This window comes from Mastigoproctus giganteus, chromosome 9 (genome assembly GCF_048544385.1).
Source record: "Mastigoproctus giganteus isolate SK-2022 chromosome 9, ASM4854438v1, whole genome shotgun sequence".
Classification (NCBI taxonomy): domain Eukaryota; kingdom Metazoa; phylum Arthropoda; class Arachnida; order Uropygi; family Thelyphonidae; genus Mastigoproctus; species Mastigoproctus giganteus.
In genome coordinates, this window is record NC_143583.1 from 43795689 (window position 1) to 43802140 (window position 6452).

At 35.8% G+C, this 6452-nt stretch overlaps 1 non-coding gene across 1 annotated transcript; it reads right to left on the bottom strand.

Annotated features, from left to right (window-relative positions):
- Nucleotides 1–5994: 5994 nt before the first annotated feature.
- TRNAS-UGA (transfer RNA serine (anticodon UGA)) lies at nucleotides 5995–6076 on the bottom strand. The gene has a single exon. It is a non-coding gene; the product is annotated as a tRNA-Ser (tRNA).
- Between the last annotated feature and the right edge of the window lie 376 nt (nucleotides 6077–6452).

Below are 6452 nucleotides of genomic sequence, written 5' to 3' on the forward strand. Positions count from 1 at the left end.
AATCTTATTATTATTATTATAAAGCAGCGGTTCCCCACCGGTGGTTCGCGAATCCCTTGGGGGTCGCGAAAGTGCTCCAGGAGGTTCAAACTAAAAATTCTGTAATGGCGTCTGCTCAGATTTACATAGGTATATTATTCTAAACTACAAAATGTAACTAATAATAAACAACAAAGTAAAATAAAATTAAACAAAAATAAAGAATTGCCAAAGAAACCACATCTCCTACAATTTCTTATAATGAGTTTACTATCTTAGAGTATATCATGTTAAATAAATCTGTTTTCCATACTAGATTTTTTTTTCATTCTCAAGGATCATTGTTATATATAGTTACTTTTTTTTTAGAGCCTGTAGTACTTAGTATCGTGCATGAGTTGAAGATTGAAAAGATGAAAGAAGATACTTTTTGACATTGGACTTGAACTTCTGTAGATTGTAATTTTCAGGTAAATACTTATGAAGGAAGGTTGTTCCAGAAAACTGAAGATAAATGAGGAAGAAGAAAAATTGGTTCTGTGAGTTTGAACTTGGAGAGTAAAAGGATGTTGACTGTGGTTGTGGCATGTGTTCGGACTGCTTTGAAAGAAATAATGGGAATTATAGAAGCCAGTTCACAAGAACAGTGCCCATGCAAGTATCTATAGAAAAGGCATGCAACAGAAACAGAAAGTCTGTGGAGACAGAGAGTGGAGAGACTCTGTTAGAGAAAAGACATTAATTAACCTAACTGTCCTCTTTTGAATGGAATCTAGAAGCCTGAGAGAGGTTTTGGGGGCACTGCCTCAAATATGGGAACAATATTCCATGGTACGGCAGATTTGCGATTTGTACAGAGTGAACAGCTGTTTGGAAGAAAAGTAATGGCGAAAGCAATAGAGAAACCCCAGTTTTTAGATGCAGAGGAAGCAGTATTTGCTTTATGCCAAGAGAGATTGGAAGTCAGGGTAATCCCCAAGATCTTGCCTAGAAATCGGAGCGTCATCGAAGATAAGCACATGAGCAGAAGAATCCTTTTTGCGATATATAAGACAAGACTGAGTTTTAGAAGGATTGAAATTAAGTTATCTGTGCCCCACTGGAGAATTACCTGAAGGCCAGCATTTAAGGATTTCATAGTGGATATTCGAGAAGTTGAAGTTGTTTGAGCAGGGCAAGGTCTCTCAAACTGGAAGGTGGAATGCAATTGCAATGTGCTTTCGTCAGCAAAGCTATGGATAGAATTTCCGGTCACTGGAAGAAGGTCATTATTATACAAGAGGAAAAGAGTGGGAGAAAGAAGCGGTCAGATAAAAAACTGGATATTCAATTAAAAAGAACAGCTAGCAAACCATAGGATGGATGCTTATTTAGAATACTTTTATGCCAAGCACGATCAAAAGCCTTTGAAATGAAAAGAGCAATGGCTTGAGTTTCACCAAACTTTTCCATTGAATTTGTCCACAGATGGGTAACATAAGCCAGAATATCTCCAGTGGAACGACACTGACGGAATACATACTGGCAATCGTTGATCAGATGAAAGATTTTCAGATACTATTGTTTAACAGTTGGTGGTTAATTGATTTCTCCATTACTTTGGAAAGAGTAAAAGTAATTGCAATGGGACGACAATTGGATGGAAGGGATTTGTCACCCTTTTTAGGAACTGGCTGGATATGAGCAAATTTCCAAGCAGAAGGGGGAAAAAAACCCCTTTGGAATAAAAAAGTGAAAAAACACGACACAAAACAGGAGTAAGTTCAGGGGCACAGGTTTTGAGAACAAGTGGAGAAATACCACCAAGACCTGGAGCTTTCTTAGCATCAGATTCATTAAAATCCTTCTGACGTCCTCTTGACCGAAGACCACAGGAGGCATTGAATGGAGTGTACTGTGAATGGTTTGAATTGACTTACCAAGATCATCAATACATGAGTTGGAAGAAAAATAGAATGCTAGCAGGTCAGCTTTATCCTTGGTTGAAGTGGCAATAGAATCATCTGGATTAGACAGAGGTGGGAACAGAGATGGGCAAAAATTGGGGCCAATAACTTTGGCAAGAGACCAGAATGCTCAGTTTCCATTTGGACAAGAAGCAAGTTTTCTATTCTTAGCCTGTTAGAAACATGTTTGGACTGATTCATAACTACTTTACAAAGTAAATAATAATTAATAATAATTTTTATTATTACGCAATGTCGCTTATAAAAACGTAATACTGGAAATATTTTATAATAAAAATTCAGAAATGTTATACTATTTCGGCTTAGTGGTTGCCATTAAAAATATTATGTTGAAAGGGATTCGCGATAAAAAAATATTTCTTTAAAAGGGGTTCGCTAAGTCAAAAAAGGTTGGGAACCGCTGTTGTAGTCTATTAGGTAGCCGCGACAAAGGCCGTATTGCCCTCTATATGTTGCCTTTAAATTGTATGGGTGTTCTGTGGTCGATTTTCTGTTTTCTAGGCGAAAAACCTGAGTTTCTTGAACAAAAAACCATGCTACTCTCACCCGAGACCGACTAACTCAGCCACGGTGTGAAAAAAGGCCCATACAAATTCTTCACGTCATCGACTGGTTTCGAACTTAGGTCTCTGACGCTGTTCAACACTACGTTATTTGTTCTAAGGCAGTGGTGGGGAAATTATTTTTTTTGTTGTTTTTCTGGTTGACCGTACTGAGACTTTTCATTTGGACTGCCAAAAAAAAAAAAAAAAAAAAAAAAAAAAATGTATAAAGCTATCCGAAAGAGGAAAGATTGCAGAATTTGGTTAATAAGTCTTTTCGCGGATAGCACAGTGGTTATAATCACCGTCCAGAAAAACAGGAAAATGGACCATAGAACGTATGCAATTTATGGACATAATGCATGATTGAAAAGTTTTAATACGTAAGCACGGAGAAGGATGGAAAATATAAGTTGGGTTGATAAAGTGAGAAATGAGGAGGTTTTGAGAAGAGTGGGTGAGAAGATATGTTTTATTAAAAATTACGGATTATTCGAAAATATCCTGAAAATAATGAATGTTTCATGGAATATAAAATTGCAGCTATTAGGGACCTAATATCTGCAATTTTATTTTCAAAAAAATATCCCTTTATAAAAATAAAATTGTTTTCGAAGCCTCCAAAGGTTCACACAAATTTCGGGGATTGAGGATTGTTGATCATCCCTTTAAACTGTTTATTATTATTATTATTCACATTCTTATATTTCCTTGTCCATAGGAATTCCTTGTACAGCTTGGTCCCGTTAGTGTAGTGTGCATTGCAAATTAAAGTTTTTACAATGCATGAGTTTATTTTACCCAAAAAGGATTGTTATTTCTTTCGAGAAAGTTATATTATTAATCTTCAAATATTTTGGAAATATTATTTTTTGAGTTTAATATTTTAATGTTCGCATTTAATATATTTTACTTTTTAACTAGTGGTGGAATTCACTCGCTTGGGGACCGCTACTCCCAAGGAAAGCATTTGTTCCTGGTTAATTTACTCCAGAGCTACATGATAACTTGGTCAGAGTGTCGAATGGATAGTTTATTGTACTTTTTCTTGTAAGGAGAAGAAAAGTTAGAGTTATACTAGTCAATAGTGAGACCGTATTTTGAAAATTGTTAGAGTTATCTGGATTCATCATTTAATGAAAATTATTGAGCTTCATGAAATGGTCCAAAGACCGGAAATTGGTCAGGTGAGAATAGTGCAAATTGTGAATATATGGGTAGGATTACTAATAGAGTGAGAAAGTTTATTGGTCTGCGTGCTGTTGACCAGGTGTAACTTGATCAGTACATTCTAGCGGTTAGAAAAGTATGATGATAACAGTGGATATATATTATATAGGCAAGTTCTTTGTTTTTTAGCCGATGTGGTAAAAGCATGGCTTCCTTGCTTCATTCGGTAGTTATGAATACTAATACTAAGATGAAGATAGCATGTAGCATCATAATTCATGATATTTGAATTTCCTTTCCTCACAATGCTGATCTCAACCCCATTAACAGCTGTTGATAGGGTGGGAAAGTTGCACAGATTTATTTATTTACAAACTTCTCACCCATTAGGCGCGCAGCCCTAGATATGAGAACGCTGAGAATTACAGATAATCAATAAAAAGCAGTCACTAATATTAAGATATATACAAAACTTGGATTAACGAAACAGAGTGAAGAGCATTTTTAAGAATGTAAAGGACTTCTATGGACACCTGTATGTGTCTGTATATTTGAACTGGATCTCTCTTTCTCTGTTGCATTCACACACTAAAGATTTAATTTTTTCTTGTCATCACGATGTACAACTGTCATAGCGACAAACTGCGACAAAATCAAGTAGTAATGCTTATTTTTTATTTAAGAGAGCCTTCTAGAGCATGTTCCACTTCTTTCTAATCTACTTTTCTTGTAGAAACAAAAAATACACTGACTCATTCAAGGAAAACTGTAAATACTTAAAGAAGTACGGTATGTTTATGCCTGATACAGGTGGAAAGAGTTGTCTTCTTTGTAGTTGGTCACAAAATGCGCAATAACTTAGGAACGATACGCCTCGCGGACATTCATAACTCATTGCATCATGAAACCGGCAGGTTATTGCGTGGGAATACGTGATGTATAAAGTTTGTTTTTAACAAGAAATGTCGCTGCCACGTTTGGTATCAAATTGTTCGCATTCTTTAGTTATTATTAGTAATGGCAAATGATGCAAGGAAGACAGTCCATATAGCACAACCAAAATTAAAAAAAAAAAAAACAACAAAAAAACCCCCACTCATCTCATCTGTCCATTTCCACCAATAATTTTTCTCATTCTTCTTTACATTTATTCAAACTACCCACTTTCACGACACCTGATGGAAGCTTGTTCCAACAATTTACCATCCGCTAGCTAAAAGCAAATTTTTGCACATCCATTCTCCAGGCATCCTTTTTTCAATTTCGGGTTATGACCCTTTGTGGGTGTTGTCTGAGAAAGAATACCATCATCATTAAGTTGACTCAATCCATTCAAAGCCTTAAACACCTCAATCATGTTTCTTCGCGGGTGCCTTTAAACTAATTGAAAACAATGATCTATGACTTAACTTTAATTTTCTTTCAGTAGTTATTAAACTGAGGTTTATTCATACATTTTTTTCCCCCTAAAATGGTGTTTTTGAAGTTTAACAGCAAGCAATACTGTAATTATCATAGGTTTGTTAACGACCTGTAAATAGTCAATGTTGTTCATTGAAGTAGATCTTTCAAAGAGAAGTACAAATTAATATAGACACATTTGCTAAAATGGGTTGATTCACTCTTTAATCTTCAATCTGTTTATTAAAATATTTCTTATATAGCTTTTACAAAAAAACTGCATGATTTATTTTTGATTTGTTTTAATCATGCCAGTTTTTGATGAAGATTTTCTTCCATACTTATTTATCGTAAAGTCGAAAAATGCAGTTTTATTAAATTTAATATTTTCTGTTTATATCGTAGGGTGAAATCGGGGAGTAGAGTTTATGACCACAGTGGAAGGAGTATTTGGTGGCATCGTTTAGAATCGAACACGCTACTTCAGGATTATGTTACCACCCACTGATCACTGCTCGGAGTTCGCGCGGTAGCGCAGCGGTTATAATCACCTTCCCACCCCACAAAGTGGAAAAGGTCTAGTTTCTATTTTCAAATCCCGTCAATAACGCGAGGAACTTTTGCGGGCTTTCTTCATTCTGTGGCTGAGTTAGTAGGGCTCAGTCGTGGAAATCACGGTTCTTCCACCCGCTAACTCGGATTTTTCGTCCATCAAAACAGGCAACTCAATCAGAGAACACACGGGATTTTTGGGCATGGGTAGATGAGTTGGTTCTCGGCTGGCCGTATTTTGAATTTTTTTTTTGTTCTTTTTTTGAACGTGGCTCAGATGGCTTCCGAAACGAAGTATACCTAAGCCCAGTTAGGGGAGATGCGGGATGAAGTTTAGTACAATGGCTGTTTTATTTTAAAAGTAATACATATAAAAATTATATCGCAGTCGACAGGATTCGAACCTGCGCGGGTAAACCCCAATGGATTTCAAGTCCATCGCCTTAACCACTCGGCCACGACTGCTCGTTATCAACAGGCCATTGCAAACTTGATTCATTTATGTTATTTAGATGGAGTTGAACTAATGTTCCTGGTGCCGCCTCCATAAGTCACTTACATAATCAGTGAGTGTGCATTTAATTACAGGTTTCTACAATCCTTCCTTAGAATTATAAATAATGTACTGTATCTGTAAACAATTGATTTTCTTGGTTCCGTCCAGGCATGTGTTTATGTATATAAACCGAAAAATATAATAAAAATATTAAAAAAATAATAATTTTTCAAAACTTATGTAAGGCAGATTATGAACGTAGTTGTGTTAAGGTGTATTTTTTTTTTTTTTTTTTTTTGGCATCCAAATTCCAAATATTGTACTGTGTTATGTTAGAGCTGCCAT